Consider the following 14,773-nt stretch of genomic DNA (forward strand, 5'->3'; position numbering starts at 1 on the left):
TTCTAAGCTGAAAGACATAGGCTGGGGTATTTGCTGGAAGCCAAAGCACACCTGTAGGCTGGGAACGCTACTAGCTCACCAGTAGATGGCTTCTTTACTTCCCTAGGAGAAGAAGTAAGGGGGCCTTCAGCAAAGGAGACGGACACCCAAGGAACATCAGCACGGATGCAGTGTTAGAAGATGTCCCTGTAAGGTCCATGATAACTGGATCCAGGGGAAGACAAGCAAATGCCAGTCAGTCTATCTTAGCCCATGCTGCAGCAGGTGACACCGGTCACCGCCCAGGGCAGCAGCTGGAAAAATCCCAGCTCACTACCAGTGCTGTGTGCTAACTCAGCCACCTGGGTCACTGCCTCTGTGGAAGGGGACATCTGGTGGCCAGCAATCAGTGTTCCTGGTGTGACTCTTATACTCACCTGGTGCTTGGCAGTTTAAGGTAACCGTCTCTGCTGCCCTGCACAGACGCATCCCCGCCTCTACCTAGCTGATGGGGAAAGCTAGCTTAGAAGTGGCCAATGGCTGGACCAAGAACATGGAGCCAGTGAGAGGTGGGATCTAAACTGGGGCTGTCTGACTGGGACATGGCTCCACCCTCCCCCACCCCACCATGCCTACCTCCTTAGTATACTCCAGCATTATACTTAAATTTTTAAAATTTTTATCTATATTAATGAATATGTGTCTGTATGTATATATTTTCAGACATGATATGTGTGTGTGCACCCGAGTGGGAGTGTGTGTGTGTGTGTGTGTGTGTGTGTGTGTGTGTGTTCTCAGAGACCAGAAGAGGGTATCAGAGTTACAGGTGGTTGTAAACTACCCAGTGTAGGTTCTGGGAACTGAACTTGGGCCCTCTGGGAAAGAAGCAAGTGCTTTTAACCACTGAGGCATCCCTCCAGCCCCACATGATGCTTCTGCAGCCTTCTGTAAGATATGTGATGGATGTGTAACCCCTTCTCTCTGTGTCCATAGCATCCAGAACTTGCCCTGGGAGTCCAGTATCTGGCTACCTGGCTGCCTCTTGGAATACAGGTGATTTAAATCAGACAGTCTCCCTAGGGGCCACTTACCTAGCAGCAGGTGACTGTTTCACAGTAGATGGATGGATGCATGTGTGGATGTATAGATGGATAGATACACGGGCAGATGCATGACCTATAACCATGTGTATGTGGAAAATGAGTGGATCTGTAAGTGGATGGATTCGTGGATGGAGGGATGAATGAATGGATTCATGGATGCATAGATACGTGGTGGAGGCAGTGGGCGCACACATGCATGCATGGGTGGGTAGATAGATGGATGAAAAATTAAGAAAGGGGTACCCAGGCATTGTGACACATATCTATAATCCAAGCTAAGTCAAGAATCAGGGGCAATAATGTGCACAGGAGTTCGAGGCCAGCCCAGGCCACATGGCAATCTCTTGCTTCCATGCAAAACAAGTTAAAAACCACTCAAGGTGGAAGTTGAAGAGCGGTGCGACCTTAGCCAACTGTTATTGTGGTCGTTTAAAGCAATATCCCAAGACAGGTCAAAAGAGCTTTAGCCAAGTCTAAAGCAGACCCCTTGCACAGGGGCCACAAAAGTCTCAGAGTCCACAGACACCTCAGCAAAAAGGTCTGAAGGGGGCAAGGCTAGAGAGATGGCTTGAGTTGAGGTTAAGTTGAGTAAGTTGAGTTACTTACTGCTCTTCCAGAGGACCTGACTTCAAATCCAGCATTCAGGTGAACTGACTCACAGCCACCTGTAACTCTTGCTCCTGGCTATCTCAGGCACCTGCTCCTGGCATCCTAGGGTACCTGCTACCATGGGCACATGCCCACATGCAGATATACACACATACATGTAATTTTAAAATAATAAAAATAAATCCTTTAAAAAAAAAAAAGAATGGAGGTGAGAACCACCTACGAGCATCCCTGTTTTTATGTCAGACAGACACACTACAAGACAGGCTCACATACACTGGATGCAAGTGACAAAATTCTAACTGGATTTGATGAAGAGTTGTTGCATGCCTACTATGTGCTTGGCACAGTCATTTGCTGACCAGCTGGCGAGCTGGCCGGCTTTCTCTGGCAGGCTGCCGGCCTGGCAAGCCAACAGACGAGGCCGGAATCACCTTCCCAGAAGTTAGCATTTCCTTCTCTGTCCATGCCCTTGTCTCCCTGGATCCTGGCAGCGTGGATGGCAGGAGTGGGCAGAGTGATTTAGTTTCATTTCTGACGCTGCCTGCCTGGGGAGTCGTTTCTGTCATCAGGCGCTGACAGTTTATAGCTGTGGGTATTTAAACAGCCTGGCTACTTGTTTCAACAAGCGTCGTATAAAATTATTAAAGCAGCAGATGAGAGATGGAAGGCACAGCCTGGACTGTTTAGAGAAAGACTACCTGTGAGCTGTCATTCTGAGAAAGAAAAACATTGATGTGGGTGTGTTCCCGGGTGTCCGGGTGGTAATGGCAGAGATACGCCCTCTCTTAGTCCAAACAGAAGGTCCTCTCGAGTTTTTCTTCCAGCAAGCGTTGTCTGGAGGAGAGGGTGGGGGGAGTAAGGTTTATTCTTTCCTGATAATAAAGGCAATACACCCTCACCGTAGACGATCGAGAGAGAGCTGTGATGCAGCTCAGCATATGTGAGACACTGGGTTCCACCCCAGCACTGCAAAATAAATAAATAAATAAAAATAAAATATCTGGAATGGAGGAGGGGATCAAGTTCCTTACTGCGGTGCACACATGTAATCCAGCATTCAGGAGGTAGCGGCAAGAGGATTAAAAACTCTAGGCAAGGGCCAATGAGAGGGTAAAGGGTGCTTACTACTCACCACCTGAGTTAGGTCCCCAGAACCCACTGATGGAAGAAGAGAATTGACTCTGGAAGGTTGTTCTCTGACCTCCACAAACCTGTGCCATGGCACACACACACCCCCACACACACACAATAGATATATAGATAGATAGATAGATAGATAGATAGATAGATAGATAGATAGGTAGATAGATAGATAGATAGATAGATAGATAGATAGATAGATAGAGTGCCTACTGAAACAAATGCTCAGTCTCATTGTGATGTTTTTACTTGAGAGTTCATAACAAGAAAGTAAATTTATTAAAACAAATAAATAAGTAAATGTTGCAGGCCAACCTGGGCTACATAGTATTTTCCAGGCCAGCCTGGGCAATGAAGCTGTCTCAAAACTGGGAATAGTGGTCCATGCCTTTCATCCCAGCACTTGAGAGGCAGAAGCGTGTGGATCTCTGTGATCCTGGTCTGTACATATCCAGTTCCAGGACAGCCAGGGCTACATAGTGATACCTACCCTGTCTACAAAACAAAACAAAAACAAAAAACACCTCCCCACTCCCAATGAAAGGAAAAGGAGAAAAAAGAACAAAAACTATACATTAACTCACATTCCCCCCCCCCAAAAAAAATTATGGTTGACATTTTCCCACCTCTCTATTTCTTCTTATTCATATTTGATATAACTAAGATGACAAATGTCACTTCGAATAACTGAATCTTAGCATGTGGTGTGGATTATCTTACATATCCTGACAAACAGTGGCCCGTTTAATTTTAATGGTGCCCTTGAACGACGTTGTTTTTTGTTTGGTTGTTTTTTTCTCCTCCATCCTTTACATGGAGAAACTGAGGCACGGGGTAGCTGGGCTGTGCAAATTTGCAGTGGGCAACCACAGGACTGTGACTCGAGCCACCCCAGTCACTGTCTCACCACAGGCACCATCTGTTCCCCTTTGCCCTGTACATACAACTCATACATAGTGTGTCAACAGGCTTGTGGTTTTATTTATGGTTTTTTTTCACACTAAAGATGGAACCCAGAGGTTCCCACATTTTCAGCAAGTACCAGGCGCTAATTTACAACCTTGGCTTCCATTTTTGAGGCAGGGTCACAGGTAGCCAAGGCTCTCCTCTAACTCACGAAGTAACTAAGGATGGCTTTGGGCTCCTGATCTTCCATCCTCCACCGCCCAAACGCCAATATTACAGGCGTGCACGGCCTCTGGCTCTGAAATATTATTTCTCGATTGTTGCCAGTAATTCCAAGTGGATGAACTAGTTCAGTTGGCCATCCACCCTCTTGTTCTGGGGCTTTCCCCTGCATTTTGGGGATTCTGTGTCTTGATAGTGACTGAACTATCACAGAAGAGAGTCCCTGGCTCTTAAGGTGGGCATTCCTGAGGACACGCCCACTCTGGGCACCAGCTGGCAAAGCTGGCCCCAGTTCCTCCCTGAGCCCTGCAAGCAACCACTCCTGCATCCTCCCCACCCCCACCCTCCATGAAACAGCAAGCCTGGAATCAGAGCTCTGCAGAGACTCCCACTTGGAACTAAATATATTACAAGCATATCCCCGCCCACCTCCCCGGGGAGGGGGGGGGGTGAGCAGGGGGAGACGGTGTGGGCGGTCAGCCTGTGCTGCAGAGGGGCAAGTACCTGATCCCCCACCATACTTGCCTATCTCAAACTATGCTTCTTCCGTGAGCATCAGATGACAGGCATCTAAGAGGCTTTGGAAGCTGGAAAACTACATATGCAAGAGGTTGTTATTGTTAGAGTACAAACTCACCAGGATCCCCCTGGGGAATGGCTCTGTGCCTGACATTTGTGCAAAAGCCCCAAGGAAATAAAGACAAGCAAGAGAGGGTTCCAGCAACTGTCCCAAAGGGAAACCCGGACTGATGGTGGAGGACAGACCAGCAGTGAGGCATACCAAGGACACCCGGGCACACAGGAGAGGGAGGCAATGGGCTTCAGGAGCCTAAGGAAGAAACTCCACTCCGGTGGAGGGTACTCCTTGAAAGGCTTCCTGGAAGCTGTCCTGTCTCAGCTGACACCTGCCCTTGATCTTAACCAGAAGGCTGAGAAGCAATTCAATGAGCCCTGGAGGCCAAACTGGATTTAGCTGGATAGTAGGGGCAGGAGTTGAGACATAAGTAGGACATTCTGCCAGGCGGTGATGGCACACGCCTTTAATCCCAGCACTTGGGAGGCAGAGACTGGCGGATTTCTGAGTTCAAGGCCAGCCTGGTCTACAGAGTGAGTTCCAGGACAGCCAGGGCTACACAGAGAAACCCTCTCTCAAAAAAAAAAAAAAAAAAAAAAAAAAGTAGGACATTCTATAAAGAGCAGTGCAACCTGGATGTTGTAGACTCAATGAAAAGAAGAGCGAGATAAGGTAGACTTGTTGAGTGACACTATTGCTTAGAAATAGGAATGAATGTCTACTTACCCCAGATAGGTTAAGATAACCCTGGAGGCTATCTTGATTGTGTTCATTGAGGTCAGAAGACCTGTCCACTGTGGGTGGCATCATTCCCTAGGTAGGATGCTGGACTGTTGAAGATGGAGAAAAGGCTGAGCAGAAGCATTCATTCCTGTTTGCTTCCTGCTTGTGGGTGTGGCCAGCTACTTCACACTCCTGCCCAGCTTCCCTTCCCTACCCTTGAACCTGAACCCTGAAATAAACCTTCCTCCCTCAAGTTGTCTTTTTCACCCCAAAGCCCAGACCTAGGGATGGATCCAAGAGCAGAGTCTATTATTTATTTTGTTGATGGTGTTGGACATCCATGACCATCGTGGCTCTTCAAACAGACCTCTGAGGCTGAGGTCTATGGCTCTATTTCCAAAATGAGAATCAGGAACTGCAAATGGTAAGTCCCAACCATTCACACGCTGAGTTCAAGTTAATGGGGGCATCAAGAGGAATAGCTGGTCTTCAGCCTCCTCGTGGATTCCCTTAGATAGAGTATTTCTCTAAACTTCAACAAGTAACAATAAGACTGCCACCTCTGAATGCTGCTGCGGGTGAGGGACTTGCTGAGATGTCCACCCAAACAACACAGCATGGAGACGGCTTGGCATCTGAGTCAAGTCCGGAATCTCTCCAAAATCTCACATTGCACTGACTGAGCTCCCCGCTTTCCTGCTTGGCTGGGACTCCAGGAAGACTTACCCTCTGTCACCCTCTGAGCATCTCAGAAATGTCCCTCTGGCTGTCAGCCCTGCCCTACCAGCAGCAGAGGCAGAGCCAGGTCCCAGTGGTCCAAGGAAACTGGCACTCCCAGGTGTTCAGTAGGAAAGCAAGGGAGAAGGCCCCCACTGTGTGACTCCCCAGAAGACCCTCCACCTCTCTGTGTCTCCATTTCTTCCCAGTGACAGGAGATCTGTGAACCCTGCAATCACGGAGTTAAGTCCATTTCCTCTTCTACAAACACTGACATAGACACTGCTCTACAGACAGCTGCAAACAAGGCACAAAGGTCCGCAAGAGTCTTCTAGCTGTGCCTGTTTCCTTGAATGTCACATGGGGTTTACATCACTGAATCACTGCGAAGATCCCTAAGTGAGCAGCTTAACTCAGGGCCTGGCACTCCCTACACACCCGCCTTTCAAGGCACTCTTCCCTGGGAATAAGAATTTGAGGGCTGGAGAGATGATCAGCCATGACAGACTAGGCTCACTATTGAAAATATAAAGACTGGGTGAAGGAAACCACGTGGGTATTTGGGTTATAGCTGCACAAAGTGAGACGGCCTGTTACAGTAGCCTGTGTCTGAGCAGGCATGATCCAGGGCCTTATTCCCATTGTAAAGTCTCCTAGACAGAATTTCTTGTTTAGCACATGATTGGGGATAGCCTCTTGGTTTTGGGCATTGTCCCTGTACTGAGATGTTTCTCAGTGTCCCCTAGTGGCCATTAGAAGTGTCTCCAAACATTGACAAGTTCCCTGAAGGTCCAAGTCAGCCTCCACGGAGAACTACTGCTCTAGGACTTTCAAGGGTTTGGGGGATATAGCATCGGTAGAGTTCATATCTGACATACATGAAAGCCATACAGAAAGGTTTGATCCCAGAGTGTGTGAAATGGGTATGTGGGGCATGACTGCAATATCAGTGCTTGAGAAGTAGAGACAGGAGTTTAAGGTAATTCTTGGTTACAACATAGGTACAAAGTCACCCTGGGGTACAGGAGACCCTGGAGAAGGCACACCAACAGACAGCAAACCAACCCTTGAGCTTCTATTTGAGTCTCTGTGATCCATCCTCATCCCCTCCAGAAACCCTGAGAGCCACCTTCCTCTCCTCCAGAACCCCTGTGACCCACTGTCTTTCCCTCCTGAACTCCTGTGATACACCCTCTTCCCCTCCAGAACCCCTGTGATCCACTTTCTTCCCCTCCCGAACTCCTGTGATACACCCTCATCTCTCCAGAACCCCAGTGGTCCACCCTTTCCCTTCCAGAACCCCTATGATCAACCCTCATCCCTCTAGAACCCCTGTGATCCATCCTCACCCCTCCAGAACATCTGTGATCCACCCTCATCCCCTTTCCTCCCAATCACTTCCCTAAGGACCTGCCTTGACTCAGGCAAGCCTCTGTCCTCTGCTCCTGGATGCTCCTCCCAAAAGCTCCAGTCCCACCTCTGTTCTCTTAAAATTTTTTTATTATATATGAGACAGATTGGTACACACACAGGAGAGGAGGTTAGAGGGCAGCACTGGTTGTGCCTTCCCACCTTCTCACCTGGCTCACACAGGGAGTGCCTTTACCCATTGAGCCCCAAACTTTACCTGTGCCCTTCTGCCACCCTAGAGTGCCATTTCTGTGCAGCCAGCCCTTATCATTCGAGGCACTATCTCTGTCTTAAATGTAAATGTAGCAAGTATCTGTCCTTTGCTTCCTGTCTCAGATACTGCCACCCCCTCCCTGCTACCAATAGCAATTTGAGGAAGGCAGGAGCTCTTTTGGACTTCCTGGTGTGGATGTTGTGTTCCCAGCACTAAGGGCAGGTGTTGAGGCCAGCTGTGAGAATTGTAACTCACTGGAGCAGTGACATCTGCTACATTGTTACATACAAAATGTAACTCGAATGCTCACACAGACTCCAGAGGTGCCGGCAGCAAAGAGCCACAGGTGAAGAAGCAGCTTTGGAATCAGGATTAAGCCCATAGAGGTGAAGAGATCATGAGTCAGGTCCAGCTTTTTCCACTTCTGGCTCCTTCCAGGGGACAGTTCCTCAACTTTTCCAAGCCTCGGCTTCTCAGGTCACTGAAGTCGAGATAATCTATAGCAGCCTTAGGTCGTAGGAGTACTAGTCGAAGTGAGTAAAACACATGCAGAATGCCCAGCGCTGTGGTGCATGTCAGAAATTAAAAGGCACGTAATGGTGACATTAGGCTCACTTTTGAAAATATAAAGACTGGGTGAAGGAAACCACGTGGGTATTTGGGTTATAGCTGCACAAAGTGAGACAGCCTGTTACAGTAGCCTGTGTCTGAGCAGGCATGATCCAGGGCCTTATTCCCATTGTAAAGTCTCCTAGACAGAATTTCTTGTTTAGCACATGATTGGGGGTAGCCTCTTGGTTTTGGGCATTATCCCTGTACTGTGCTCCGGGGGCTGGATGCAAAGGCCACACACCTCCGTTTGGGATCTGATCAGCAGTCAGTCTTGGAAGCATCCAGAACAGGAATTACCATCCCAATGCCACAGAATAAGATGCTAGCCTTCATAGGGAGCCAAGTGGTGCAGTCAATGCCTCTGGCATGAAGGAGACAGGGGAAAGCTGCTTTCCCTGGGCTTCCCTTGGGACCTAGCCCAGGAAACTTCTTGGACAGTGAGGAAAAAAGGCTGCTGGAACCAGAAAGTGGAGACACAACGCGGGGAGGGGGGGACGGGGGGGGGGACGGGGGGGACGGGGGGGCGGGGCGGGGCGGGGAGGGCAGGCAGGGAGGGAGGGAGGAAGGAGGAGAGAGGAGGGAGGAGGGAGGAGGGCAGAGGGCCCGCAGGGAGGCCTCCGGGGAGGCCGCCAGACGCAGTAAATAATTCACACAGAGGAACTGAAGATAGCCTTCAAGCTCGGGGGATCGGGCCAGGTCGCTAAAGCTCAGACGTCTGGAGGGGACTTGTGGTCTTTCCTGTCTGTGAGCCAAGAATTCTTGTGGCCTTGACTGCCAGGAAAGCACAGTCCCAGGTGCCACTCCCCGCACTGAGGGAGGGAAGCTCCCCGGAACTACCCTGGCCAGGCAACCTGCTTGCCTGGCCCACATCTCCGCCCAGGCGTCCCCATGGCAACCGGTTGGCCTGGTCCAGGGTTCACCGCCTAGTAGATCCTTGGCTCCCCCCCCCCCCCCAAACCCGCTTGAGGATGAACACTTCACAATCTATCCCTGAGTTCCGGGGGCTGGGAGCCTCGAGTATAGATAAATAAACAAATAATAAAAAGCTAGCTGTGAGAACCCTCCCGTGCACTGGGGCTGCGGTTACCATGAGCATAAGGGACCAAATTTAGCTGGATTTCAGTTCCAGTAGGAATGTAGGCAGGTGCCTTTGCTGCTCCGCGCCTCATTGTTCCTTATCTGTAGAATGGGGTTGTAAACAATAACTACCTAGGAGAATTGCTGAAAAGATTTAGACATTTAAATGGGGACAGGACAGAGCAACCATTGGTCTACAACTAGAGATGAGGGGAAAGATTTTATTTTATTTTATTTTATTTTTCACATAGAGAAACGAGTCCAGGAGAGACAAAATATACTTGCTAGGGATGGTGGTCACACAGCCAGCCCTGGCTTAAAGGAAGGAAGTCATGATCTCTTTGTGAAACTCAAAAGCCGGGCGCTGACAGCAATCTCCCTGGGACTCCCCTAGAGGTTGCCTGCACTTCCCCTGGGCCCACCCCCACCCTCTTGAAATTCAGTCATTGAAAGGTCACAGACCAGACACTGTGGTTTCTGGACCGGAAAGGGCCTCCCTCTAGCAAGCACTGTCTCCCCAGTGCCAAGCACAAGCCCCGCCCCCTCTCTGCCTGCCAGAAAAAAAAAAATTGTTGAATGAATATGGACTTAATTAATGAATTCACTGAGTTCATCTCCTCCATAAAACACCCTCCCAGGGTAAACTCCTGAAACCCTTGGCCACCCAGCTGCGTCCCACAGGGCATTTCTTTCCCTAGCTGTATCCGGGTTGTCGCGGTCTGCTTTCTCCCCCCTCATCGACTGCCCACCCCTCCCATCAGCTATTCTCTTAGGATTTCCCAGGGCATACTTCCGGGTCCTCCCCAATACAGCCTGTCCTCCCAGTGACTTCCTCCCCTCTTGGTGACCCTTTGTCCTCAAAACAGCTGCCTCTAGGTCAAGGACCTTGTTCCAGACTCTGGGGGTGTCCCCCCAGGCCCCGAGTTAGGGACAGACCCTCCAGCATGAGGGGTGCCAAGGTGCCAAGGCAAATCTGGAACACTTGAGGGGAAGGCTGGGGATTTCTGTCTGTCTGTCTGTCTGTCTGTGACTCTTGGTCCCTCTGCAGTGGGGCCTGGGTCTTTGGACTTAAGATCTTTGTCCCCAGGCCGCCCAGCAGGCTTCAGTCCAGCTGCCAGGTTTCCTGGGTTACAGGCACTGCCTGAGATTTATTTTTGCATATGGTTTGGGAGACTTCTCTGCTGTTGAATAAGGACAGCATGGTTGATTCCCTGTTCCCTTTCCCTCCCATAGGCAGATTGTGTAAACCAGAGCAGCTGCCTGAGTTTCCAAGAAAAAGATTAGAGGCTGCACAGTTTCTAACCAGGATGACAGTTCCTCTGCAGGAAGTCGCTTCTATTAATTTGTTTAAAATCTTTTTTTTTTCTCTCTCTCTCTCTTTCTCTTTTTTGCACGGCTCCATCTATCGGTCATCTGACTGCACTGTGGGGGATTTTGCAAATCCTGGGTCTTCTCCAGCCCTGTGGTGTGCCTGGAATTCATGGCTTCTCTGAACTTGTGCCTCTCTCTCTTTGCTGGACATGGAACTACTGGACAATGGCTTCCTTGACGGCCTGTGCAGAAGATCTCAAGACGTGGAAGTGCTCCTGCCCCTGAAATATGCGCTTTGCCCAGAGATTGCCCCCCTCCCCCGAAGACGCAGTGTGCACACAAGAAAAGGAGGGAATTCTTTGACCCTGATGGACCCTCAGGCCAGTACAGCAGCCGTGAACATCGTCTCTCTCCTCTCTCTCTCTCTCTCTCTCTCTCTCTCTCTCTCTCTCTCTCTCTCTCTCTCTCTCTCTCTCTCACCTGTGCCTCTGATATGACGTGGAGAATGGGACTCCCTGCCTCGTTCTTACTACCCATCACACTACTCCAACCACTGGGAGGAAAATATTACAGCAGCCCTCACTGAGGGGGGTTGAGGACACAACTTGATTGGGAGAGTGCCCACCTAGCCTAGCGTGCACAAGGCCTTAGATTTTATGCTCGGACGTCAAAACCTGGAAATTGTGGCGCATGCTGGTAATCCCAGCCCTTGGGAGGTGACAACAGGAAGATGAAAAGTTCGGGGGCTACATACTACATAGTACAAAGCACATACTACATACTATGTTCAAAAACCAGCCTGTGTTTCGTGAGAACGTTCTCAGAACAAAACACAGCACTGTAAGGAGGTGTACTGACTTGGGGGGTCAGTGTACAAAACAGGTCTCCAGTGCAAGCAAGTCTAAGAAACTAACCCAGTCAAGAGCTTCCTGCGGAGGCAGGCTGACTAACTGTAACGTGCCCTCCGGCGTGGAATGCAGGAATACAAAGGGCTTATATAAAAACTAATAAAGTCTAAATAAGCTGTGGGGTTTAGTTACCAGCCATGGTGCCATACTGACTCCTCAGTTGGACAAAATTTGCCAGAATGGCACCACATGGTAGGAATAGAAGAAACTGAATCAGGGTTATATATGTCAACTTAACACCGTCTTCCCAACTTGTCCGGTATCATCATCATCATCACCATCATCATTACATTTCTTTATTGTACGGTAGGAGCACAAGCATGCCACAGCATACATGTGAGGTCCAGAGGGCAGCTTTTGAGAACTGGTTCCTCCCTTCTTCCTGTGCAGGTCCTGGGGAATCAGACAGACTCCGGTTCTCAGGCTCTTGGGCCAGTACCTTTACCTTGATGAGTCTTCTCGCCCACCATCTGTAGATCACCTTAAACTAGTCTAGAGTCTCACTGGTATTTTATGTTAAAGTAGGTCACAGGTTTGAGTGCCAGGCCATACCCAGGTTCCCATTGTCGCCAACACTAAGGAAGTGTGTTGCTTTAGAATCTCTGAGCTCCTGTCTTAGGGTTACGGTCGCTGCAGCAAAACACCATAACCAAAAAAAGCAACTTGGGGAGGAAAGATTTTTTTTTTTGTCTTACACACCCTGAGTCACACAGTCTATTGAGGGAAGCCGAGGCAGGGACTAAAATAGGGCAGGAACCTGGAGGCAGGAGCTGATGCAGAGGCCATGGACGGGTGCTGCTTATTAGCTTGCTCCCCATGGCTTGCCCAGCCTGCTTTCTTATAGACCCCAGGACCACCAACCCAGGGGGGCCCCACCCACAGTGGGCTGGGCCCTCCCCCATCCATCACTAACTAAGAAAATGTCCTATGAGCTTGCCTACAGCTGGATCTTATGGAGACATTTTTTTTTTTCCAACAGAGGTTCCCTCCTGTCAGATGACGAGAGCTTGTGTCAAGCCGACAGAAACCTCGTCAGCACAACCCCTCTGTCCCAGTCTCACATCCCTGGAGGAGAACGATTATTTTTGAACCCAGGACAAGCCTCTTGTTTGTTCTTCGCTATACCGGGTAACACAAGGCAGGCACAAAGTCAGTACTCACGAAATGAAGCCTGAGGTCTTGTCTAAGGAAGTGACCTATGCAGAGGCCTAAGCTGATCCCTCCCCTTGACAAGTCAGCCCCGTGGCTCCCATCCAAAGAAGGAAGACTTCTGGCAGGCTGGGGGCGGGGAGGGGGGCGGGGGGGGGCGGGGGCGTGAGGGGGCGTGGCTTCCGGAGACACTGCCTTTGGGGAGCAAGTACACAACTTTATGTAGGAACCTTGGAAAACTAATGGAGGTCAGGAAGGGAAGACTGATTCCCTCAAGCCATTCCCATCTTCTCAAGCAGTCTCCTGCCCTTTCCATCCCCAAAGAGAGTCTGTCTTTGAGTACAGATGCCAAAGACACACTACGCTGAACTATAAGAACTTCTCCAGTGATTTTGGCCACCCATTGCCTGACACATAGAAAGTGCTTCCAGGATGCCCATACCCTATCTGAGTCTCAGGCCACATACTGGGGAGACAGAAGTCCCCATTTAACCTGTCCTGATATTTCTTACCATCCTTATTTTATAGAAGAACCAGAAAGCCAAAGACCTTAAGTCATGCCCCCACCCCCACCCCACTCACAGCTAAGGAAAAGGGTTCAAATCGAACTCATCTAAGTCCTGACTCCACCTGCCACCAGTCCTTGAACACCTAGAAATTGCTGTCTTCCCTGCAGGGGCATCCCAGGATCATTCCTCCATCTGTGGCAGACAGGAGTTATCTTCCAGCTTCTCTGTTCTCAAATGTAATTTGTCCGTTCTCCCTGAAAAGATCCCTTTGATATTCCTGCAGCCCACCCGCCTGGACAGGCCACAGGAGCAGAATCAAGGGACACATACGGATGCTTATTGAAAACATTCAAGGAGCTAAGTTTGAAGAACGCAGCCCTGGATGCTCCGGGTCCACTCTTGTGAGGTTTGGAGTCACCCTCCCCCACCTCCATCTTTTAATAGCCTTTTCCATATTCATTGCTGCCCTCTCCAGATACTTCAGACATACCCAGCACATGGTATATCTGGTATCTGCACAGTCCCCAAAGTACCTTCTCAACAAATGCTCACCCAATACTATAGTATATTTAAGAGATTTATTTTCCTTGCTACTGAATGGAGGTCTCTAGAAAGGCAGACTCATTCCAGGCTGAGGCAGGCACTGCCTTTGCTGCCCAGTGGCCTCCAGCAGGAACGTTTTAATACATCACTTATTAACATGGACCTTCAGCCTTGGCCCAGGGTGCTGGGCAGCTCCAGGAGCTGGCTGACCACATCCACACACTGCCTCCTTCTGACCCCTGATGCAGTCTGTTGTGCAGGATGATGGAGATGGGCAGAGCTTGAGGAACACACACCAACACAAGGACTTTTAAAGGCTGAAGGACAACCGTTGAAGCCAGAACAGAGCCAGTCTGTCTGCATCTTCATCCTGGATGGTGGGCTCTGGGTTCCAATCCTGCCTCTGCAGCTATCAAACCGAGCAGCTTGGCAGGAATTACCCTCTCTGAGACCCGCTATCTACTGTGCCGCCAGGTAACAACAACACCCATTCTTCTGGGCTGTTGTGAGTCTGGTGTTCAGGGAAAGCTTTCTTGCTTCCCTGAGACCTCAGCTTCTTTGGTAACTGGTAGGTGAATGTCGCTGGATTTCTAGAAGTGCTGAGACAACCACATGAGACAGTACTCAGTGACTACAGTACCAGAAACCACATCCCTAAAGCTACCTTCTTGCCTGGCCCCTGCCCCTCTCGGCAGATTATTATTTGAACAAAAAGCAGGCCCTAGCCCTAATCCTTTTTCCAGTAACCCCCTCGGCCTTCTGGGGAGGGGGGCAGTACATTGCATTTCTTGGCTCTAATGGAGCCTATAGACCTTCAAGTCCAAAAGGGAGTGCCTGGGGTCAAGAGGGAAGACAGCCAGATTCAAGAAGAGGACTGTGTGCCTGGGGAAATGAAGTTGGCATCCGCTTGCATCCGCAGGCTGGGCACTGCCAGTTCCAGCTCCCCCATCAGTCCCAGTAATGACCACAGGATGAAGAACCCCGGGCTGGGCTGGGACCTGCTGAGGCTGTCAGACTGAAGAAGCAGGATGAGACATTTGCCCTCCTTTCCCCTGGGGTCCCCT

This window comes from Mus caroli, unplaced genomic scaffold (genome assembly GCF_978045245.1).
Source record: "Mus caroli unplaced genomic scaffold, Mus_caroli_1 scaffold_6, whole genome shotgun sequence".
Lineage (NCBI taxonomy): Eukaryota > Metazoa > Chordata > Mammalia > Rodentia > Muridae > Mus > Mus caroli.